The sequence below is a fragment of the Acinonyx jubatus genome, chromosome A1, assembly GCF_027475565.1.
Source record: "Acinonyx jubatus isolate Ajub_Pintada_27869175 chromosome A1, VMU_Ajub_asm_v1.0, whole genome shotgun sequence".
Taxonomy (NCBI): domain Eukaryota; kingdom Metazoa; phylum Chordata; class Mammalia; order Carnivora; family Felidae; genus Acinonyx; species Acinonyx jubatus.
Window position 1 is genome coordinate 31,396,539 of NC_069380.1, and position 26,515 is coordinate 31,423,053.

General features: G+C 33.9%; 1 long non-coding RNA gene across 1 annotated transcript in view; it reads left to right on the top strand.

Moving 5' to 3' along the window:
• Positions 1 to 26,515, top strand: part of LOC128314273 (uncharacterized) — a 54,181-nt gene that overhangs the window by 16,492 nt on the left and 11,174 nt on the right. Inside the window, exon 2 of the long non-coding RNA XR_008295758.1 lies at positions 1,878 to 2,053. This is a non-coding gene — a long non-coding RNA (uncharacterized LOC128314273). The remainder of the gene's footprint in view (positions 1 to 1,877; positions 2,054 to 26,515) is intronic.

Sequence of the window (26,515 nt, forward strand, 5' to 3'; positions counted from 1 at the left end):
ATTGTGATAAAGGACAGATTTGTGGAACCCAGGTTACCACTATTACTGATTTAGAGGGCTGAAAAAAGTCATGGATGTCAATGCACTTCTGGAAAATAGTCCCAGGGATTCTAAAATGACAGCAGTAACCATCTGACAGAGAGGTGAAATCCAGTGTAAGCAGTAAAGAATCTGTGATGTATATGAAGTAGGAAGATGTCCAAAACAATAAATAAAATTCGAGTACCCAGATGTCTGAATATTACCGGTGGATGTGCAAAATGTCACTGTTAATGTTTTAGTTACTGAATTCATATTTTCTCTTTTCTCCCTCCAAATACCGTGTTTTCCATAGTTTCTTTTTCTTTTTCTTTTTTTTTTTTTTACAGTGGTTGCTACTGCAAAACAACACTGTACTAAAATCCAACTTATTGTCTTATTGTTTTGGCAGGATATATTATTATGGAACATCCTACACTATTACTAATTCTAAAGAAAGGTTAAAAAGAACTATTAGCTTAAAATAATTATTAAAAATATTTAGCAGATTTATTTGCGAGAGTGTCTAAGGTGGAGATAGCTACTGAAATGAGCTCGCAAGTCACTCATCAATCTGGTAGGCGAGGAGAAATTTGAACTCTCAGCCACGATAGAAACAACAACAGCAGCAACCTGTCTTGTAGTGCAGATTAAAGAAAATCAGACATTTGGAAGGCAAGGTGGATGCTTCCCATTTAGCAATGTCGAACCTGATTCTCATGTCCCTGCATCCGGCTGCCAGCTGTGTAAGGGGCTGCCAGCGACTGTTATTCCCCTGCAGACATAACAGCAGCTGTAACACCACCTGTGTAAGGAGATGAGCCTGAGAGACGAGAGAATTACATTGACCTCAGGCTAGTTTTGTCTTTCTCTAATTTCTGCACCCCTGTCAGATTTGAAAAAGAAAATCACCACGTTCTGATATTGTATCATCAGACCCCTCAGTGCTCTCTGTAGGGCACTGGGTAGCAATCATAAGCATATAAGTGCAAAACACATCACTACAAAGGACAGGAGCTCTTTGGGTCTTTTAATCTAAATCAGATGGATAAAGGATAGACTCAAGAAAGAAATGTGATAACAAGGAGTAAAAACTAATGGTGGAGTTCATCATCTTTTAACCTTAGGGAATCTGTAGTTATTAGTCAAGAGCTCCCAGTAGTGGTCTGTTATAAGCCAAAAAAGGAAGGACTGCAAGTAATTTGTTTTCTTGATGTGAAATAGAAGATTGCTGTAGGACTATGAGGAATTAGAAAAGAATGTTCAGAAAATAAATAATGTATATACATATGTAGGAAGGAGTAAACATAATATTAACTTGATCAGAATAAAAGAAGTAAATGAGAGAATGTGATGAAGAAGTAATAGATGGAAGCAATATTGTCATCAGTGTTTTCAAGATCAGCTAATACACTAATAAGATAAAAGAAAATGAAATGAACATAAAAAGGATTATCTTACACAGTCATCATTACAACCCCACTGGTTTTATTTGGGGCTTTGAACAGAACAAGAAGAAGGTGTTTCAGTAGCCTTCTTACAGTCACAACGTTTATTTCACTAATAATTTTAGAAAAATCTAGAAGATAATAATTGATATATTTTTAAAAACTATGTCATACCTGTATAAAAAAAAGACTTTTAAATAATTTATAAAAGGATTCTGTTTCAGAACGGCATGTTTAATAAACTTATTGCATTAGTATGTATCAGTGACTTTTATCAACCAGAAATCTGGGTCTATCAGCAGAATTCATCCATCCATCTTTGCTGTGAAACTGGAAACAGATTTGTTTAAATTATTGGTCTTTTAATTTGCCTCGTTTTGTCTCCTGTCTGAGAAGCCTGTTTATTTTCAGGCAGCTGCATATGTTGGCATGATTGATGAGATCTGCTACAGTCAAGCAAGCAGCCCTGGGTGACCAGTTTACCCTTCCCCGCTAGGGTTCCAGCTGCCAGTTGCCCCCATTCTGTGACAGCTTCTCCTTCTTCTCACCTTGTCATCGAGCCAAGATTGTACACTGTAGGAGAACAGGTAAGCATCTGCCTCCATTATCATTGCCAACAGCTCTCCATTATCAATTGCCAGGGGTGCTTCAAAGCAGTGTGGAGTTCTTTCTCTTGACACAGGGACCAAGTGTTTTTATACCGGAGACAAGCTTTGTCTTTACTGACTGGGGAACCTCACGTGTAAACTCTGTTTTTTTCAAACGTGCATCACACATCACTACAATATTATAAAGCAGGTCAGATCACTCCCACCCCCTGCAGGTATTCTAGATGAGACTATGCAAAGACCTGTCACTTAAAGATAGGATTTTTTTTCTGATTATTATATTCCTATATAGCAGAAAAATTAAAGAGCTCCGTCAAACATTTTCACTGCAGCATGGTGTGAATTAAATCTACCTAAAAAGGTGAATTATCTTGCAACATCTGTCCTTCTGTTTGTAGAGCAACATGTGTATGGATCAGAACCAAAGTAGAGAGAGCATGTTTGTGTATAGCAAGATTAAAGTGAATTCTACTGTTTTGGTTTTTAAATGCATAATACTGAATATTTTAAACGATCTGTTGTGATTTAATATTTATTGAGAGTTCATGCTAACCTAGGAACTATAGGGACTATCAATACAATATAACTTTTGCTTTTAAAAGTAGCTAAATTTCTATAGTAATATATGTTATTAATTATATTTATGCATGTGACTACTGGTATGTAGAGAACACGGTACATAATTTTGACAAATATGTGTTTGTCAGAATAACAATAATGTGCTTCAAAACAGTAAATGTTATATAGTGGTTATTAAGATCAAAGACTTTCAGAGAAATAATTTGGTTCAAATCGTGGGTTGGTACATACTAGCTCTGAGATCTTGGATTATTTAACTTCACAGAACATAAGTTTTCTTACCTCCAAATGGTGATAATGAAACTTACCTTTTGTGGCTGTTCTGAGAATTGAATATGAAAATATATGTAAATAGATGTTAAGCTCTTAGTGCAATGGTTGACATATTGCTATTATTATGTTTAAAGCAGTGAATAGAAAACACAGGATTGTTTACTAATAGGTTCTGAGATAGCCATGAGCCACACTAAGAACCTTGTACCAGTTGAAGTTCCTTAATATACTTGCACATAAAAGATACAGCATATTAATATAGTGGTGGAGTAGAACTGTATTTTTCTGCAAATTCTTGTCCCAAAGTAGAGATACTTAATCAAATTTAGCAAGTCAGAGAAAGTAGTCTGATTTGTTTCTTCTATAAAGGCAGAGGATTCAAAGTCTATTAGGGCCTGTCTTTATTTGGTGGCTCACTTCGGTGAGCTTGGTATTTAATTGGCCTTTTTAACTTCTTGGTGTCTTATTGGCAAATTATTTAATACATCTAATTCTCACACGCTTGATAAATAACACAATAATGAGTATCAATGAAATAACTTAGAAAACACTTGGCATAGAGCTTTATTACCTGTTTATAATTAATACTATTATTGTTATTATTATCATTATTTTTCTTATATTTAAGTTTAACTAAAATTAGAAAATTGCCTTCCAATGGTCAGATTAATATGGAAAATTACATTCTAAGTCAATTTGGATTAACACTGTTATTGGTTCCTGGATAATAAATAGGAGCTTGAGGTGAAGAACCATTTTATACTCTGGCTCATGTTTCCCCTAAACCTAAATCCCAGAATATAGGTAGAAAGATAAACTGTATTTGTATAGGTGTTACAAAATTCTCACCACAGGCTATAGTTTTCCCTCATTTATCCACATGTAGCTGTCAGGAAATACCCATTGGGATAAGCATGTGATCATAGCTAACAGCAAAAGCTCTAAGAAAACCATCCTTTTTCTTTTTTTTTTTTTTTATTCCTTTTCACAAATTATTGTCATGACTGTGACTACTAGTCATGTTGGTTTCTAAGTAGTCCATAAGCAATATAATATAAATAGCATAGTAGTCACAATGAATATTTATTTTAATCACATTTTAACTCATTAGGATACTCGGATGTTGGTAGAATATTTACAGAATGAAAGACACAAAAGGAACCTGGAGGGATACAAAACAGCTAGGTCACTTTGCTTGATAACGTCAAGGTGAAGAAGTCTTAGAGTACCCACAGCAGTGAATGGACGAGTATCTCTCAGCATAACAGACGAGTGTCACGCATGAATCAAGGGCAGAATAGTCTACAGACAGAATTTGTGGGAAGTTTTTATACTACTGGGTAAGCACTGAAGCAGTCCACGTGCCAGGGGTTCTTAGGTGAATTCAGAAGAACATGGATAATTTTTTGTAAGTAAAAATGGCTGAGAAGGAGTGAAACATTTGAAGCGATAAAGCATGAAAATAGCAGGTGGAATAAATGGAAGAACTGGCAAGTTTTTACCTTTTATTTTCAATTGACATAAGAAAAAATTACTGATTATTTATCTCATTTTCTCCTAACTTTGGCAAGCCTATTACCTAAAAGACATATATCTGCTTCCCCTTACACTGTGGAATATATTTTCCCTTGGACTTTGAAACAGAGATCATATAATCTGTAACACATCATATAATATGTAACACAGTCATGTGATGATTAGTGTCCATTGCCCTGCATGAAAAAAAAAAGGAAAACAATTCACAAAACTAGCTGTTGTCATAAAATAAGTAATACATGCTGGTCAACAATGAATCATCAGATGAAAATTTAATTCTTAACTCATTCATTAGTTTGGGGATCACTTAATTTTTGTGTTCCTCAATTTCTGCAAAAAGTAAATAGTGTTAGATGTACTATCCATCTTCATACTTTATTATGAGTATTTTAATGAGAGCGTTTATTAAATGCAAGCAAATGCCATCAATCTCCATTAAAATATATTTTACTATATTAAATTATCTCAAAGTGGGGGAGCCTGGGTGGCTCAGTTGGTTAAGCATCTGACTCTTGGTTCCAGCTCAGGTCACGATCTCACGGTTTCGTGAGTTCAAGCCCCATGTCAGCCTCTGTGCTGGCAGCTGAGAACTTACTTGAGATTCTATCTCTCCCTCTCTCTCTGCCCCTCCCCTACTTGTACTCTCATTGTGTCTCTCAAAATAAATAATTAAAAAAAATTTTAAAAAATGTCTCCAAATGGAGGTTTTAATTTAGGCATGAAGTGATAATTGGGCTTAATGTTATTTTGTTGAGAATGATGGTATGTGTATCTCAATAGGGTTCAAGGATGGAGAATGTATTGATAAATTGTGTTTCACCAGCAGTGAGGAGTAGAGTAAAATATTGACTACTTCTGAGTCAAATAACCTACTTGTTTTCCTGGCACCATCTTATTCAAACATTTACATCTGTGGAAATTGTTTGCATTTGCTCCTTTTTCAAAAAAATCGATCCTACTCTGTGGCAGTTATCAATTAACTGCCTCTCATCTCATTTCCTGTTTTATTAAACTGGAGCTTAACCCTGTGAACAGGTTGGGCTTAGAAGAAACTGACAACTTGAACCTGTAATAACTCTAAGCTTCCCTATGCCATTTAAGTAACCTGACCACTGGTACCTGAGGAAATGAACCTTCCTTTGCTTAACACCTCTGTTAATCTTTCTGGGGCAGACACTTTCAAGGGGATACTAATTCTTCTTGCTACTTGACCCATGAATAGAGTCACATCTTAACATGAATGTAAAGAAATGACCCCAGGGAGACAATTCTGTAAATTTCTTCAGAGTGCTACATTATATCTAGCTTCAAAAGCCTTTCTTATTCAAACATCCTCTTTACTTAGAATTAAGTAAGGATTATGGGAAAGCATGAAAATATTCATGGAGAATGTCTTCTGACAATTTATTGTAAAGAACAGCAAGGACTTACTTGGCCCACAGGGACCAAACATCTCATTAATCTTGATCTCCCAAGAAATCAAATAGATGGAGAGCATACTCGAATATTGCATGACTAATATAAAAGTGAGAGAAAAAAAAAAGCCTTCTAGATCTGGTGGCCAAAAAAAAAAAAGACTTGAGTCAGTACAGTGCAAAATCATGGCCTTATACCCAGTGCTAGACTAAAGCCAGGTCACCGACATAGAGCACCTTGATTGAAAGGGAGGGTCGTCCCTCCTGGATATCAGATAACCATGAGGCCCAAGTTTTCCATGTCTGATCCATTTATTTATAAAAAGTTGGACATGTGTAGCAACAATCTATCATCAAGTAGAAATAATATATAAAAAATGGGTTTTGGCAAGGCTGGAATATACAAGTAAGTTGCATAAGCAAATGTCTCAGTCTTTTTTGAAACTGATTTCTTCTTCATTGCCTCCTTTCCATCAGTCCACACCCATTGCTGTGTGTAACAACTGCATACAACCAGTTGACTGGAAATAAAACACTGGGGTCTAGTTTACATCTGGGTCTGCAGGATATGCTGGTATTACCTGAAAGTACAATTGCAGCGTTACATCCCCACTCAGAATGACTGCTAATATTGAGTACTTACTCTTAATCACAAGTAGTTCACATTAAATATCTGGGATTAACTCTACACTGGCACTGTCCAATATTAATACTTTCTAATATGGTAGCACAAACCACATACGACTGTTGAACACTTGAAATGTGGCTAATGCTACTGAGGAACTGAACTTTAAAATTTTCTTAACATTAACTGACATAAATTTAAATGTGTATAGTCATATGAGGCTAGAGGACATGTTATTAGACAGTGTAGTTTGAGACAAATTTTGTTTTATTTGCTAGACACATAAAATGGACATTAATATCTGTTATTCCTTTAGTATCTTCAAATCAGCCCTCTCCTTGTTATATTGATGGTTACCTCTTTTAATTCAGTTTTTTCATCTGTATTGTTGCACCATCTTCCTGTATGTTCCCCTGTCATTGTACTCCATCCTAGAGACCCTAAGATATTTGTAAAACATAAAAAACTTTGTCACTTCTGTGTTTACACTCAGCTCCCCAAAGCCTTCAGTATTTTGGCCCCAGATTTACTCTCTAGCCTCAGACTCCTGCCACATCATCAAAAACTCACCCGATTCAGGAGGACATATCACTCCTTCTAAAATTCTTTTAAGAAATTGTATATTTTTATGTCTTCATGATTTTGCATGTTCTAATTGCTCTTTCCGGAATGATTCTCCAGCATTTTCACTGATGTTTCTCTAATTCTTCCTTTAAGACTAAGCTCATTTGTAACCCGGTGATCTTTAACTGCTCCTAATTCCCCAGGGAAATCTATGTTAAGGCTCTCTCTTCACTGTTTACATAACATACACTTTTGCTATCCTGGTAATAACTACTAAATTAACAGCTGACTGTGGTCATAAATAAAAGCTTAGTAGTCCAGGACTCACAATATAAAATGTTTTCTTCAATGTCGAGTACTCATTAAAAGAGAACCCCTGAATGATGACGAGAATTGTGAGAAATTAAGAGTTATCTAATATGATGGTTCCGTGTATATTTGATGGCTTAAATATATTGATAGTTTTGAAATACGTAGGTTGTCAATGAACTTTGTTCAAATAAACTAAACACTTTTCCTCACTTCTGTTCAATATTAAATAATTTTATATTGAAAAATATTTGCACCCAGTGCTCACTTTGGTAGCACGTGCACTAAGATTGGAAAGACGCATAGAAGACCACCACGGCCCTTGTGCAAAGGTGACGTGCACATTCATGGAAATCTCCCAACCTAGATTTCAACTTGCAGTATATTGGAAAGTATGTAATTCAAGGACAAGAATATTCTTAATTTTTATGTGTTCCAGACATCCCATGTAACTGAACATGGTGGCAGTATTTATCTTTATTTAAAAAGTTCTTGTGAGGAGGCGACATAGTAGGGGATGATCAAATTATCCAGAAAATGGTTTCTGTGAGACTTTACTTTGATATCAAGTCTTGATAACTTGTTATTTTACCTTTAGATAGTAGAGACTTACTTTCACTAAAAAATTCTGATTTTCTTGGGGCCCCTGGGTGGCTTAGTTAAGCGTCCAACTCCTGATTTTAGCTCAGGTCATGATTTCACAGATCATGAGTTCAAGCCCCAGGTCAGACTCTGTGCTGACAATGCAGGGCCTGCTTGGGATTCTCGCTCTCCCTCTCCCTTTGCCCCTTCCCTGCTCACACTCTCTTTGTCTCTCTAAACAAACAAACAAACAAACTTAAAAAAAATTCCGATTTTCTTAGTTTCCTGAATAGAACTTACACATCGGATGTAAAAGAGTAATGCTCCCCCAACCATGGTATATAATGTGCCATAAGAAACAGCTTTGTCACTTACTGTCATTAAGTACCCATTAATACAATATTTTTGTCTGTTTATATCATGAGATGATTGATTTAAAAAATTTATAAATGTATTATGTGTGCACATTTCTTCATCTGATACATTCATTGAGAATCTCATCCTTGATGAACTTTCTATGCATGCTTATTTTACATTTATTTTCCTTGTTATCTCACTGTCTTGAGTCCTAAAAGTATGCATAATGGGAATAATTACTCTTAAGCTTTATTTCACAGTGCATTTAGAAGACCCAATCTATGAAAGAGTGACTTTCTTTTTCTCTAAAATAACTACCAATTCAAGGTGTTTATTGGTGGCAGCACGGTCCATTAACGCAATCCCCTAAGACTTGCACTCTGCTATGATGAACAGATTCTGCTACGGAAGAACATCCCAGGCAATAAAAATATAATCTCTTTTCAGAGTCATTACCCTCAGCAATTAAAGCTTTTAAAAGTAGAAAACTCATATTTTCAAGTTTTTTCATTAGGCGATTAGATTTTTTAAAAAATAGGGTGTAAATAAAGAAGTGATAGTTGGATATTTTACTCTTACAAATTAGTTCCTAAACTGATTTTCACTTTGAAGTTAGTCTAAGCTACTGAAGCAATCTTGCTCTTTTAAGAGTAACTCTGTTACAAAATTTTTCAGTTTTAAGTACTCGTTTAGTTAAAAACTCGTTAGTAACTTCTCTTGCTAATTGTTTATAAAACTAGGTATCTTGGAATAACTGTAGTTTGGAAAAACTAAACTTTGTTATATTAATTGCTGAGAAGTCACAGAAGTAAAGATCAGATAGTGTCTAAAAATGGAAATTAAAGGAGGACTCCTGGGAGAACATGAGCTTCTCCCACAATGGCTGTCTGGGGTGCAGTGAACCAAGAGAAAGCCTAGGTTCTGTCCAAGATGGAATCTAACAAAAGATCCTCTTGCTCCCACAACATCCTGTGCACACATGCTCAACACTGTGATCAGTTTGGGCCATACAATCAATGTAAATGTGAACAAGAAATAAACTCTCCTGAAAAAAGGGGGCAATAATGAAACCTGACTATCTTGATGTTTTAGTACTCAAGAGAGGGAAGAAATTAGTTTCCCTTATGAATATGTGACATCTAATGGACCTCTTATTATTTTTGTAGTTCAAACCACTTTGGAGCAAAAATATACAAACAAAGAAAAATTCAACAAACCAAAGAAAATTTTAAAAATAACCCATCTCTTCAAAGTGAGAATTTAAATAGCCTTCTAAGTCAGTACTATTCTTGAGTAATCAACAGGTATAAAAACAAATACTCTCTGAAAGAATGTAATTTCAGCTCAGTGTCACAGTACTTCTACAAAGTTCCAAGAAAAAAATTACTTGAAATTTAAAAAGAGATATCCTAAACATGTAGAAAATAATGTACCAAAAGTGAAGGTGAGAAAAAAAGGAAGTAGGATGAGACATAACAAATTTTTAGATATTACAATAATTATATACACAACATAAAACTCATTTTAATATATGTAATGCTAAAAATAGCATTAGGTTAATATTAGTTTTATATTTTAAGCAAGGATGAAAAAACTACACATGGGTCAAATAATTAGGAAGAATCTGAAGAATTAAAAAATATATAATTGTTGACTCTACAGTTGGTGGATTAGTTAAAATTAAATCATGAAATTAAATACTAAGTTAAAATAAAAAGATACAAAGGTTAGGTTATATTATACATAGTAAATTGGACAAAATGAATAGTAAACTGGTGGACCACAAGTAGGACTGGGAAAGCAGGGAAATCTGAAGACCTGACTCAATATGTCCCTCAGAGAGGGAAGAAAGAGTTGTCAATATGAATGCTAATGTGAATGATAAGATCCAACAGAAAAGTTAACAAAGTTATGTAAGTATAAAAATGAGAAAAAGGAAGCCAAACTATCTGAAGATATAATGGATAACAATTTTTATAGGATTATTCAAAGGTATCTTTTCTCAGATCAAGAATTTTAGCAAATTCCAACAGAATAAAAAATAGTTAATTGACACATAGATAATCATTGGAAACTAAATAATATGAAGAAATATAAAAAAAATTAGGGAAAAATAATCTACAATGAGTTTGCAATTAGAATGAGAACAGGTTTTGAACAGCATGATGGAGGCCAGAGACATAAAAATAATATGTTTGAAGTTCTGAGAGAAAATAGTCTCCAGTTTTTAATTTTATAGATGGTTAAACTATCCTACCTTTTTTTTTTAATGTTTATTTTTGAGAGAGAGAGAGAGAGAGAGAGGCGGGCAAAGTGCGAGTGGCAGAGGGGCAGAGAGAGGGAGATAGAATCTGAAGCAGGCTCCAGGCTCTGAGCTGTCAGCACAGAGCCTGACATGGTGCTTAAACTCACGAGCCTATGAGATGATGACTTGAACCAAAGTCAGACACTTAACTGACTGAGCTACCCAGGTGCCCCTAAACTATCCTATGTTTAATTAACAAAATTTAAGTAAATGTATTTTCAGATGAAGTGAGGAAAAACATAGAGATTCTTTCTATGTTATTCTTTGTTATTCTATGTTATTCTATGTTATTCTTTCTATATTTTTAATACAGTAGCTTTTCTCAGATGTACTTCAGATATGAGAAAAGTGATTACAGGTGGAAATTTAGAGTTGAAGGGTTAATATTAAGTGGACACATTGCAAAATAGGTGGATAAGTGGAAATAAACCTTGACTCCATAAAAAAACCATACAAATTCTAATATTTGAGGAAAACCAAGATAGAGCTAAAATGCTGGAATACAATGGACATACAATTGGAGAATAAGTTTTCAGAGTTTAAGCATTTTAAGATCCTTGTGTATTTTAGAATGAGGTAAAGATATTGAATAACTAGACAGGATTGAATCTGTGTATTTAAGTAGCTATGCTAATCACTAAAAAGAATCATTATAATGTTTAAAGAAGTTGAAGGGAACAAATGGAATAAGGAAAAGAAGAAAAAAACTTGTTTTAAATCAAACCCAGAATGGAAGATATAAAACATTTAAAGAGAAAGTTGAAAGAAAGCACATAATGGAAATATTGAACACATTAAATGTTTTATTTGTATTCATTTATTTTAAAGATATTTATTTATTTTGAAAGAGAGTTTAGTGGGGGAGGGACAGAGAGAGAGGGAGAGAGAGAGTCCCAAGTAGGCTCTGTGCCCATCAGTGCAGAGCTTGACATGGTGACATGGGGCTTGATCCCAAGAACCGAACTGTGAGATCATGACCTGAGCTGAAATCAAGAGTCAGATTCTTAGACGACTGAGCCACCCAGGTGCCCCTTGAATTATCTTTTTTAAAATCAGTGAAATGTGTAATCTCAGCAAAACACAAAATTAATTATATTCTGCTTCTAAGTCACACACATACATTTTAAAGACTGATTTATGTTGAAATTATAAAATACAAATTAGAATTACCCTACAAATACAAGCAAATAAAAGTGATATAATTATACAATTTCAGACAGATTTTAAAGGAAAAGCATTCTGAGGTTAAAAAATGTGAGTGAGGCATATGAAAAGTTGCTCAATGTATAAGGGAGCTATAATAGCTCTAAGAATGCATGTAACAATAACACCCTCTGGGGTGTGTGCGTGGCTCAGTTGAGCATTTGGCTCAGGTCATGATCTTATGGTTCATGAGTTTGAGCCCTGCATGGGACTCTCTGCTGTTAGCACAGAACCTGTTTTGGATCCTCTGTCCCTTTCTCCTGCCCTTCCCCCACTTGTGTTCTCTCTTAAAAAAAAAAAAAAAAAAAGAACAACACCCCCAAAGTTGTAAAGCATATTTTATAGGTCTTTTCTTTAAGAAATTGATAAATATACCAACATATAAGGAGAGACTTAAAAATACCTTCATAAGGTATTGATAGATGCTCAAAACAAAAATAGCAAAAAATGTCTGCTGTATATAACATAGAGAATATCACTTACAAACTTTATACCTGGACATATGTCCACTAAAATATATACTTTGAAGTACACATAGGACATTTATAAAAATTGACCTGTATGCTAAGCCATAAAAATGAGCTTAACAAATTTCAAATAATTGATGATATTGTGTTCATACTCCAATTACATAACCATTTACATAAATAAATAAGTAAACAACCCTTAGTCATCTATACTAAACAATATTTTTAACATTCAGCCAAAAATTACAAGTTACACAGAAAGATAAAGAAAAAACAGTCTGAAGAGACAAAGCAAATCTAAAAGTTAGACTCAGATGTGATACTGATGTTGGAAAGATCAGACAAATTTGAGATAACTCTGATAAATATTTTAGAGGTTCTGATGGGAAAAGTGGACAAAATGGAAATTAACAAAAAGAATTTTAAAATGATAGAAACCAGAAAAAACAGTAAAAGAAATAAAGAATGCCTTTGATGTGCTTATCTGTACCGGGGACAGACCTGAGGAATTTTTCTGTGGTTTTGAAGATAGGTCAACAAAAAAATAAAAATTATAGTTTTTACATTTAAAACTTTGAGATAAGCTGGCATAGATCTTTGGCATTTTCACTCTCTTTGATATCTCCAGTCGTAATGTCAATAGTGATTCTAATAAGAAATCACAAACATTTTCTTGTTGACATATTGTTTTAAATGAAATGAAGTACTATTACTTCTAGGATATGAGCTGAAGCATGTTTGAAAAAAGTAGTTTCCCTGAAGCTCAATTAAATCAGCATATTGTCGACCTTGGCAATATACAGAGGAATATGTAGTTTAACTTTACTGGGAGTGGATTTCTTGGCTATAAATAATCATTAGGATGCATTTTCATCAAAACTTCTTTAGGGTCTTTTCATAATTATGGCTACAATTTATTACCATCCATTCCTATTATGTGGCTGGACATAAAGTCAGGTAGTTTTTATATTAACTCTCAACAAATATGAAAAATAGATTTTATATCTTCATTTTTCAGAAGAGTACTACAGCTCAGTATCACATAGCTGCAAGTGGCTGGGCTAGGATTTGATAGTTGTCTGAGAGTTTGATAACTATTTCCCTAACAATCCTGTAAAGCAGCAACAAGATGAAAGTGGTCTAAGTGATAAACTACATTAGGTTAGTTAATTTTATCACTGTTTTTGCCAAAGTTCTAGTCAAGGCATTTGTAACAAATGCATTGGCTGTGTGTCTGTTATGCTGAATCAGCACCATAGATTTGGTTAAAATTAAAATGCGCTAATTGTATTCTATTTCATTAGAAAAGAATATATCATTATGGGAAGGGGATGATGAGGGAAGATTTTTAAGAAATGTGAGCAACAGGCAAAAAGAAAATAAGTGGGACATCTCTAAAGAAAGTAGTTCTGATACTAGAAGGAGTCACTTTAATGATGCAGTAAAGTGTATCATTTGATCCTTTAACGTAAATTGGTAGAAAAAAAATTAATTTTCTAAAATATCTAGAAATTCAAGCTAATAATACATTCGTTTATATTTTTAGTGATTCACCTACAAAAATGATGGCCTTGCATTTTGAAAAGAGCGTGGGTTTTAGAATTGAATCTGTGCTCAGTTCCCAACACTTTCATTTATTGTTTAGCTGTATGGTATTAGGCTAATTATTTAAACATTTTTAAAATGGGCATAATATCCTAAGGCAAGGAAAACAAAAGTAAAAATAAACTATTGAAACTACATCAAAATAAAAAGCTTTTGAAGAGTGAATGAAACTATCCATAAAACAAGAAGGCAATCTACTGAATGGGAGAAGATATTTGCAAATTGTAAATCTGATAAGGGATTAGTATCCAAAATACATAAACTATACAACTCAGCACCCAACAAACCAACAATCAGATTAAAATTAGGAGGAAGACCTGAATAGACATTTTCCCAAAGAAGACATACAGATGGCCAGCAGACACATGAAAAGATGTTCAACATTACTAATTATCAGGGAACTGCAAATCAAAACCACAATGAGATATCACCTTACATCTGTAAGAATGGATAGAATCAAAAAGACAAGAAATAACAAGTGTTGGTGAGGATGTGGAGAAAGAGGAACTGTCATGCACTGTTGGTGGAAAACAGTACAGAGTTTTCTCAAAAAATTGAAAATAGGAATACGCTATGATCTAATATCACTGCTGGATATTTACTCAAAGCAAAAAAAAAATACCAATTCAAAAATATATATGCACCTTGTTTGTGCTTGTTGCAGCATATTTACAATAGCCAGCATATGGAAGGAAACTGAGTGTCCGTGGATGAGTAAATGGATGGACCAGAGGGTATTATGCTAAGTGAAATTAGACTAAGAAAGACAAATATATGATTTCACTCATACGTGGAATCTAAAAACAAAGCAAAGGAATAAACAAAATGCAGAATCAGGCCTGTAAATACGGAGAACAAACTGATGATTGCCAGAGGGAAAGGGATTGGAGGGATGGGCAAGATAGGTGCAGGGGAGTGGGAGATACATGCTTGCAGTTATGGAATGAATAAGGCACGGAAATAAAGGTACAGCATAAGGAATATAGTCAATGTATTGTAACAGCGTATGATAACAGATGGTGCCTGCACTTGTGGTGAATATAGCATAACATATAGAGATGTTGAATCCCTATTTTGTATACCTTAAACTTATGTAACATTGTGTGTCACTTGTACTCAAATAAAAACTTTTTTTTTTTTTAAAGGCATAATATCATCCCCATCCCAACCACTGTAGGTTTGTTATCAGATTAAATGGGATGCATGTAAATCACCTAATCCAGACTTGTTTCTTCTTAGTCAATTGTTATAACCTTATGACTTAAGAGAAATTGTATGGTGGACTCTTAAAAGTTTTTATGACCAGAGACTTTATATCTTAAATGTTTATTTATTTGTTTTTGAGAGAGAGACAGAGAGAGAGAGAGAGTGAGTGATCACACGTGGGGGACAGGCAGAGAGGGAGACAAAATCCAATGTAGGCTCAACACAGCCAGTGCAGAGCTCGATGTGGGGCTGGAACTCACGAACCATGAGATCATGACCTGAGCCTAAATCATGAGTCGGATGCTTAACCAACTGAGCCACCCAGGCACCCACAAAATAAATCGAAATTATTGTCTCCAGAATATGTCATCAGACCTGTGTACACATTTTCATACATCTGACAAGGCAAATGTACTGATCACTACTAATTTATGGGACTTATTCATATAATTTAGGGAAAAAAAATCTTTATCTGTTCCAAAAGAGCAAACATATACTATTTTTCTTTGAAGCATGGGGGATAGTCTAAGAATTAAACTCATTACAAGAAGTATATATATTTTTAATTACATTTATAACATATGCATATGTATATATATATTATTTTATTTTTTGATTTCCTGAACTCCAAGTCCATGTATAATGAAATACACCAAGTAGACTATATCATGATGTTTGAGGTGAGAGCTATCACTTTAAACATCTATTTTGAAAGTATATATCAAATGTACTTTAGGTTGACTTTTTTATAATTACTAATTATTACTCTAATTCACCTATAATTACTATAATTACCTTATTCATAATTAGGGCACCAAAGGCCCAATTAAGGTCCCAATTAAAGGCTAAGACTGTATGGCTCCTAACATTTGAACTGAGACAGAAGAAAGTGGTTAAGAGGAACAGTCTCAAAATGGCTGCTAAGATTGCAAGGGCTTCCTTCAGGTTACAGTAAGGAAAGATCTGAACAAATTTGACGATAATTCAAGTAGAAACACACTGCCATCATATTTACCATCTTTGTATTATTGCATAGATATTTTAAAATTAACTCTCGGGGCGCCTGGGTGGTACAGTCGGTTAAGCGTCCGACTTCAGCCAGGTCACGTCGCGGTCCGTGAGTTCGAGCCCCGCGTCAGGCTCTGGGCTGATGGCTCGGAGCCTGGAGCCTGTTTCCGATTCTGTGTCTCCCTCTCTCTCTGCCCCTCCCCCGTTCATGCTCTGTCTCTCTCTGTCTCAAAAATAAATAAAATTAACTCTCTTCTGTTTTCCCTTTGTCCTGTTCTGTTACTTGGAAAATATTTAACCAAGTGATATTTACTGATTTTGATTTCTAATACTGTCATTTTCAGATCTACTTACTGACCTGGCCTTTATAATTCTTTTAATTTTTCTTTTCAATCATACTTTTAGTGGCTTATTGCTGTTGCTGCTATTGTTGTATTATTGTTGTTGTCATCATCATCCATATCAAATATGATTCATTTCAAGAAGGTAGAAGTCCAAATAACAGAATCCATTTATCTCAGTTTTACTGTTTTTGTAAATTTACTCCAAGCTTTATGTATATTTTCTGTAGTGTAATAGATAACAAGGGCCACTGAATTTTTAAAAATATTAGGCCAAAAAATATCTTTTCTTTGCCTGTTTTTAGTAGTCCTCAGCAACAAAATTAAAGTGAAGAATGAACGTGGGGTGCCTGGGTGGCTCAGTCAGTTAAGCATCCGACTTTGACTCAGGTCATGATCTCATAGTCTGTGAGTTTGAGCCCCACGTTGGGCTCTGTGCTCAGAGCACAGAGCCTGGAGCTGCTTTGATTCTGTGTCTCCCTCTCTTGCTACCCCTCCCCTGCTTATGCTGCGTCTCTGTTTCTCAAAAATAAATAAATGTTTAAAAAAGTTTAAAAAAATGAAGAATAAATGTAAAATAGGTGTTTACTACACCACATTCTTTGCTGGAAGCTGTTGCCAGTGGCCTTATTTTCAAAAACACCTAAAACTAAGCAGCATCAAACTGTAGAAGACACATATTGCATAGCCCAGGATGTGATGATGAAGACAGATCCATATCACCACTGATTTTTAAAAGCTGTATCAAAACTCATTTTGTGAATAAAGAATGTCATAAAACTGAGCACAAATAGGCCACTAATCAAATACCTATATCTTTTCAAGGAATCCAAATATAATATTGAATCAAACTAGATTTCATTTCATCACCCTAAGTAGAAATTACACATGAGCTTCTTAACAGGATTTTACTTGGATCAAAGTATTCATCTAAAATGAAGATTGATCTGAGCAACTGTGATCTTTGTGTCTTTCTGACAGTCATGTTTCAGTTTTATAAGCTAAGAAGATCTGCATCCAATATATAGAGAGAGCATACACACACACACACACACACACACACACACACACACAAACATGTGTATATATGTTTCACTGAGTTCAAGGCTAATTAAATGCAATATCAGAGCCATTAGTTGAAGAAGCAAGAGTAATACAGGCAAAAATAATGTCTTCATTATTTCAAATTGTATAATATTATTCATTGTGTATTTATTATGTTTAAGCAACTTACTCAGAAATACCTTCAAAATTTATGTGGCCAAAACTTCTTAAAGGCATCTAAGAACCTAGAGTTAATGCATATCTTTAAGATACAAGTTAATTGAAGCACAGGGACATATCCTGTTTTATGAAAACAAAATGTCATGCATTCTTACTTGGAAACCAAGTTAATTGCCCAAGGAGGACTAACATTTTAAAGGTAGATTGTGAAAGCTACATCGTATAACTTTGAAAGTGAGTTTTGAATACATAGTCACCTTGAACTTAAATATTAAAAATATAAGATCGATGCCCATCATTATGTTTTAGCTTGAGGATATAAAATGCATTGTATTTAACCATGGATCATTTAAGACCCTTAATTCATTGTAACTAAAGGTACTCATCTTATTCAAAAAGAGAATTTTGAGTGGTATGTAAAAGAATATAACGTTTGAGATCTTGGCTACTGAATTCAGACTCCCTTGTTTTGAAGTTCGTTAAAGGTTATGGGAAATTAGAAAGCTATTTAATCACTCTGTCCTACCAACTCTGCAAATAAGAGTATAATTAGTACCCAGTTCATTCATGTCTTAGGGATTAAATGGTCTACATGTAGAAAACACTTACAGCTGCCTTCTATGTAGTACATAAAATATCTAATTACTATTATTATTATTATTATTATTACTATTATAAATTACTATAATGTTACATATTGATAAATCTACTCCAGATGGATTTGAATATCTATTGCCAGGAATGTGGTAGATGGAAGAAAAGATAGTTGATCTAATAATAATAAATGGTGAAGCACACGAACACAACAAAACTTGGTATCTAATACCACACAATCACTCTATTCTAAGATTAAGACTGAGGGAGGGGTGGCACCTGGGTGGCTCAGTTGAGTATCCAACTTCGGCTCAGGTTATGATCTCGTGGTTCATGGTTTCGAGCCTCGTGTCAGGCTCTGTGCTGACAGCTCAGAGCCTGGAGCCTGCCTCAGATTCTATGGCTCCCTTTCTCTCTGCCCCTCCTCTACTCACACTCTCTCTGTCTCAAAAATAAATAAACTTAAAAAAAAAATTAAATAATTAGGACTAGGAGGTATGTATTTTGTGTCAGCAAAAAACTTTAAGGAAAAATGTGAGCAAAGCACACAAGTGAAAATTTCTGAGCATAACTATTACAAAGTTAGAAGTGAAACAGAGTTAGGGCGCCTGGGTGGATTAGTCAGTTGAGCATATGACTCGATTTTGGCTCAGGTCATGATCCCAGAGTCATGGAATTGAGCTCCACATTGGGCTCCCTGCTGAGTGTAGAGCCTGCTTGGGATATTCTCTCTCTCTCTCTCTCTCTCCCTCTCTCTCTCTCTCTCTCTCTGTCTCTATCTCTCTTTGCCCTTTCCCCCCCTCTTGCTCTCTCCAAAAAAAAAATAAAATAAAATAAGTGAAACAGTTGAATTCTGGGCAAGTAAGAATGAGTTGTGAGCAGGAATATTAACAGCACACAACTAAGAATGATTTCAGAGGGCTCAGATTGGAGGATTTAAACCAAAGAATTACATTTCCGGTCTTTACACGATCTTAGGTCAATAAAGCTAAAATTTTTTTTAAATGTCTAATAATATATTATGCTAATATATGCAGATAATATTCTGTATGAATTCCCAGTATGTATATTGTAATGAACCTTTAACTTATGGTAAAGAAAATATGTATAAATACAGAATTCTTAAATGATAATAGCCAATTTTTTTAGAGCTATAACAAGCATGTTATAGGAATCTTTTCATTTGTCTGCAAAATCCTGTAAAGAAGTACATTATCAGAACTATTCTTGAACTAACTTTATAGACACAATTTACATATAGTAAAATTCACTATTTTTAAGTGCACAGGTCACTGAGTTATGAAAAGTATGTATTTATGGGTAAACAACACCACTGTTAATGATACATTACTTCTACTAGAAATAAAAGATGAAATTAAAATTTAAAAATACATAACAATATCCAAAGCATGAAATATTTGGTGGTAAATACAATTAAATATGCACAAGACCTGTACACTGAAAAGTATAAAATATTGCCTGTAAAAACAAAAGTAAGACTAAATAAATAATGATATATACTATGCTCATGGATTGGTGGAATCCAAATTGTTGTACTCTTTTGCTTGAATCTGACAAAGTAATGTCACTTTGGTCATAAACAGAAATGAATATTTGAGAAGAAATTATTACTCTGTAGGTGGAATCAATTCTTTTGCCTACATGGCCCTATTGATTGTTCAATACTTCAATGCTGCTGTTTCAAGCAGTTTTAACATAATTCCCCTAGTACTGTGTTGTCCAGTATTTTAGCCTTCTTGAGCGGCAGTGTTTTTTCAATGCCCTAGGCACTTCATGGCAAATGTCACTTTGAAGAGCTCACTTAGCCCTTCAGGCCAGTAGTGCAAGTCATTTGTATTCCTGCTGCAGGTCTGAGTGATACCACACCTCTTCAAGCGAGCCCCAAAGAGAACATACCTCACGTGGTATGCCTGCTAAACTACAAGGGCAGATGGCTGCTTTATTATTGGTTCCTGGTGAAATATGAAATTGCTGAGCAAGCTTTTAAGATTTCTTTTTTGCAGTGGTGTAAAGTGTGATTTTTTTAAATAAAGTTTTAATCTAATATTAAAATTTATTTTATGTATGGACCTAGAATAGAACTGACAAGGTTCCTTTTATGTGCAGCAAAAATGTCTAAATGTTATACTCACAGTTTTTTGTATTGTAGGAAATGCATGAAAAATTCTTAGTGATAGGGGAACGGCCTCTAGGACCTTAGACATCAGTTTTAAAAGATAGATTGTTATACCTATAAATTTGTCTCTCCTGGAACTGACATCCAAGGTCCCAGGATCTTTTTTCCATTCACTGAAGATTTTTTATGCAATTCCTACAGCACACTGTATTCTATTCTTTGCAAGAAATGTTCAACCATTAATATTACAGAGACAGCAAGACACCTTGCCTACTGCCAAAAATAAAAGGGAGAAATTAAAAGTGGGGGCACAATGTACCATACCTATCAACATTTTAAAGAAAAACAAAGGTTTAATTACCAAGAAAGTTACTAGTTATGTTAATTACACTCAAGTACAAGAACATGCTGTGTATATTTAGAAAAGATAAAGAATGCAGTGATGTACAATGATATCTTTTGGTAAAATCATTTGAGCTAGTTTTTTTTTTAAATAATTAAAAAAATAAACTGATTTTTTTCTCAATGAGTTTGTGATGAGAATCTTTGAAGTTCAAATATAAAAGAAAAAGATACAATCATAGGTCTCCATCCTAATGGAACAGAATTTTTATTTTATGATAATTGTCACATTGAAAATTGGTCAGCCAATTTAACACTGGAAGTCCTATGTCCATAAGAAGAACTTGGCTAAAAATTTAAGGAAGTTTTTGATTTGGAGGATGCACGTAGCCTCGAATACCATATTCATTCACAGTAGTAAAATCTGCTTCATTTTTTCATTGCCCATATATCTGCGATTTCATATAATATCTGGAATATCTTAAAATTATTTTTCTTATTTAAATATAGTAATAATGGGTTACTGCCAATAGTCACACTATATATTCTTTACTAGACATAGCCTAATTTTTTTATTATTAAAAAAAACAGAAATTTCAGAACACCAACAAAGAGACTAACGTCATGTGAAAAAAGTACAAACCGTATTTAGATATTACTTTGGTGGCTTTAGCCCTCTGATTATATTATTTCAGTTTTATGCTTGTAAAGAAAATTCTTTTTCTTCTCTATGTGTTCAAGCAAAACAGGAAACCTGACATTTCAGAGTGTAGATTCAAAGAATTTGATCCAGCAAAAATTGTCTCTGATGACTTCCAATCATATTTATTGTTTCATATGAGATGGAGTTGATAGGAAAGTCTTCTGTTTTCCAATAGGATAATTAAATAATAATAGAGATTTAAGACAGGAAACTATTACCCATTATAATTTCGAGTGTTACAGTGATGAGGAAAAAAAAATCCTTAGATACAGAGAACAGCTTGGTGGTTGCCAGAGGCAGGGACTGGTGGGTGGGCAAAGTGGTCATGAAGGTGGTCAAAATGTACAACATTGCAGTTACAAAATAAATAAGTCATGGGGATGTAATGTGCAGTATGGTGACTATAGTTAATAATACTCTAACGTGTACTTAGAAGTTTCTAAAAGAGTAAATCTTAAAAGTTCTCATTATAAGAAATAAGTTTTTATAACTATATATGGTGATGGATCTTAGCTAGATTTATCATGATGATCATATCACAGTATGTGCAAATACTGAATCATTATGTTGTACACTTCAAACTAATATGTCAGTTATACCTTATTAAAAATGAATAACAAGAAAATGAAACTCAATTTAAACAAATAGGCAAAAGATGTGCAACATCATTAGTCATATGATTAGTCTATTAGATTGCTAAAATAAAAGAGACTGACAACTTTAAGTGCTGGAGAGGATATGGAGCAACTATAAACCTCACATGTTATTACTTGAAATGTAAAATATGATTACAAATTTGTTTTTTGGTAGTTTCTTTAAAATATAAAATTGCAGCTACCAATTCACTCTGCTCCAGGATTCTCTCCAGGACAACACACTACCCTTAATTGCCATTTCTTACTAGACTCCTTTGGGCCATGACCGTTTTCTGGATTTACTTTGTTTTTGAAGACTTGAGAGATTTGAAGCGTAAGGTGTTTGTAGAATATGAATTGATTGGTATTTGTGGTTTTTCTTATGATTAGACTAGGGCTATGATGTTTTGGGAGGAAGGATACAAAGGTAGAATTCCATTTTTATCACATAATACCAAAGGTACATATTATAAATAGGACTTATCATGATTGATGTTAACCTTGATCTGGCTAAGGTAGTGTTTGTCAGATGTCTCCACTATACAGTTGGTCTTCCCCCACTCTCCCTTGTCATAATGTGTACTTCAGAGAAAATGACTTTTTTCAGCTTATACTGTATTTCTGTTACTGAATTCTAAATTTAATTTATTATGACCTGAGAACATGCTTTCTGTGATTTCCATTCAATTTGTTCAAATGCACTTTATGCCTTGAAATTTGGTCTATTTTGGTAAATGTTTGTCAAATCTTGAATGTGTAGTCTCTTATTAGATGGAGTATTCTATAGATATTAATTAGATTATGTTTGTTAGTGCTGATCACACTAACCTTTTCTTTATTGATTTTTTTTTTAATGTTCTTACTCTATCAATTACTGGCGGATAGGTATGAAGTCTCCTACTATTAATGTTTTTGTCTATTTTTTCTTCTCAGTTCTCAGTTTTTGTCTCAGATTTTGATGCTCTGTTGTTAGGTGCATAAACATTTGAAATTGTTAGCTATTCTGTGAGAACTGACTTCTTTATCATTTTGTAATTCTCCTCTTTATCTCTAGTAGTTTTCCTTGTTTGGATATCTTCTTTGTCTTAAACTAGTGTAACTATTTGTTTTTATTTGGCATCTTTAATGATTTCTTTTGGTGATTTCCTTATTTTTAAGGCTGTTTTTAGAGCAGTTTTAGGTTTACAACAAAGTTAAGAGGGAGATACAGAGATTTTCTGTATACTTCTTGCCCTCACACATGCATATCCTTCACCATTATCAGCATCACTCACCCGAATGGTGAGTTTTTACCAAAATGAACCTACGTTGACATATCATAATTACCCAAAGTCCATAATTTATCTTAGGGTTCATTTTTGGTAATCATTCTATGGATTTGGACAAATGTATAATGACATATATCATTACAATATCATACAAAGTACTTTCATTGCCCTAAAAGTCCTCTGTGCTGTCTTTGTATTTCTGTCTCCAAATTTAGAGGCAGTGGTTTGCCCCATGTCTTCTCCTTACTTGAGGATCTAAGAAGTGTGTTTATTTTTCAGTCTACTAAGCATTTTACTTACGTTAGTATAAAATGGCAACCTCCAAGCTTATTATGTATGGAATTTGAAACTGGAGGTTTAAAGATTTCCTCTTAATTTAGTTTCCTCCAACTTGAGTTCCATGTCTAGGTGTCATTTTTTGATATTTACCCTGCTTGGTGTTCTATGAGCTTTCTGGATCAATGGTTTGGTGTCTTGCCTTGATAAAGTTCTTAGTTACTGTTATATCAGTTATTTCTTTTGTTCTAGTCTCTTTCTTTACTCCTGGTATTCCAATAAAAGTCCTACTATACTTTTTGGAATTGTGTAACATTTATTGGGTATTGTATTCCTTTTTTCTTAATTTTTAAATAAATTATTTTAATTCATCTGGAGTAAGATTTATTAAAAATATGTAAATCTAATTAATATGGTTATGTAATATATTAAAAATACTATATATTTTATATATGTGTTTTATACATTTACTATTATATATTACATTGTACATATGTTAAAGTAATGGTGAAATAAAGACTTTTCTTCTCTGTAACTAACCACTAATCATTATCTGAAAATAACCTCCATATTCACTGTGGCAGGCAGACTTTAAAATGAACCCTAACAATTCCTGTGTTTTGGTATTCGTTCCTTATATAGTCTCTTTCTTATGTGAGCCAAGCTGAGGATTCCTTCTAACCAAAGAAATGTAACAAGGGTAATGGGATGTCACTACCATGATTAGACTCTGTAAGACTATGGCTTACATCATCGCAGACTCTCTCACTTACTGGATTTGACGAAGAAAACTTCATCATGTTGGAGAGGTCCGCAAGCAAGAAACTGAGAATGGCCTCTGACCAACAAGGGACTGAGGCCCACAGTCCCAACAACCTGTGAGGAACTGAAATGTGCCAGTAACCATGTGAACATGGAAGCATTTCTTTCCCCAGTGGAACCTTCAAATGAAGCCTCAGTCCTGCTTGGTTCCTTAAATTCTGACTTGTGAGAGACCCAAAAGCAGAGGACCCAGTTAAGCCATGACGGAATTCCTGACCCATTGAAACTAAGAGAGAGTAAAGGTGTGTTGTTTGAAACCACCATATTTGTTATAATTTGTTATGTACCAATATATATTTAATAAACCTATCAAACAGAGATTGCTAAATACCGAAATACCTATCTAATGGAATACTAGTGAAAAACAAAGATAAGTGCACTTGTGATGCATGCAAAATCATGGTTCAGTTGCTGAGACATTATGCTGAGTTAAAGAAGCAGTACATAAATATGTACTAACTCTTGGGACCCTTTTCAAATATGGAGTCTAAAAATCACAAAAATATATAAAGATAATTCAAAAAAGTCAGAATAAAAGGAAAGGACTGATTAGAAAGATAAATGAGGGAACTCTATAGAAATTTGTCATTTCTATTTAGAGGTGTGCATTGCATGGTTGAACACACTGGTCAAAACTTGTTGAGCTTTACACTTTACATATGTGCATCTCACTGTTGGCCAAAAACAAAGTGAACAAATAAAAAAAATGACTAAAATTCTATAAAATGTCAGTTATTTGTTGCATAGCAATGGAAAGAACAGGGATAGTCCTTGCCTTTAATGAATTTATAGAAGAGAATCATTTAACAATAATTGAAAGCATTATATTTCTTATAAAAGGAGAATTAGAGGATGATATGACCATATAAAAACTTGTGTCTACTCTACTTTTTCTAGCTGTAGAATACCTGCATTTTTTCTGCCAGTTATTACTATATCTTGTTCATATCTTGCTATTTAGTTATAACTACTGATCTGACTATGAATTGTCACATGCTGGGTTTATTTTTTAGCATGAAGTAAAGTTCGATATTACCTAGCCTAACCTTTCTGTTTTACAGTTTAGAAAAACTTTTATGTATCTAGACTTGGCTAGGATTCTAGGCTTATATTCATCCTTGGCTGCGATGTGAATAGGGGAATCAGTCATTATTTTCATTAGGTTTCATCATCTGAAAGCATAGTGACAGTCATTTCCTTGGCAATGGGAATGTTTTAATGTAAATTTATCCTTAAAAAGGAGTCACTTATTCACTAAAGAGTTGGTTGTAACAATTGCTGCAGTTACATAGTGAACAGCAAGTCTATTTTACTAGTGTATAGCTGCATTCGTGTCATTTACTAAGGAAAAACAAGACAAAACAACTACAGGAACAACTCATGGTGCTGTAGTTAACACTTTTGTTTGTACTCTGAAGTTGTCTCCATTTGAAACTTTCTGACTAAAAGGTACGTTGGTAATGAACCGATTATTGTATAGATCTCCTAGTTCCATAAATTCCCATTTACTAATTCATTGCCTAATGTGCAGTTATATCAGGTGACGAAGTTTTGGTTTGTAAACTTTGTTTCTTTTTTTCCTTGTTAACATAAAAAAATAGAACCTCTTCCATTTACTAATATATTTCCTTCTCTTAAAGCATTCTTTTTTCCTTCTTCATATTATGGTTACTTGAGATCTTATATTAAGTCCCTCTGCTTCATCCACTGCTTATTGTGCCAGTTTAATTTGATCTTAAAGGGTTTGAGGTAGGCCAGAGGTTAAAACTCTTTAGACTTTTCCTCATTTCCGTTTTACTTACTTTAGAAGTGCCTGTCATCGCTTACTCTTTAAAACGTTTTTTTGTTTAATTCATTCATGATCATATGTTCGTATTATTCTTACTAAATCAGTTAAACTACTTCCTTTCTGGACAAAATGGATTCTCCAGTGCAGGAAAGCTATAGTCTCTTAAAAAGTATTAGCAGACACTTTGACACAATATTCTCAAAGGATGTGCCATGCTCTCTTTGATACCATTATATGCATCAATATCTGCATCACAAATATTTAAGTTCTTTGACG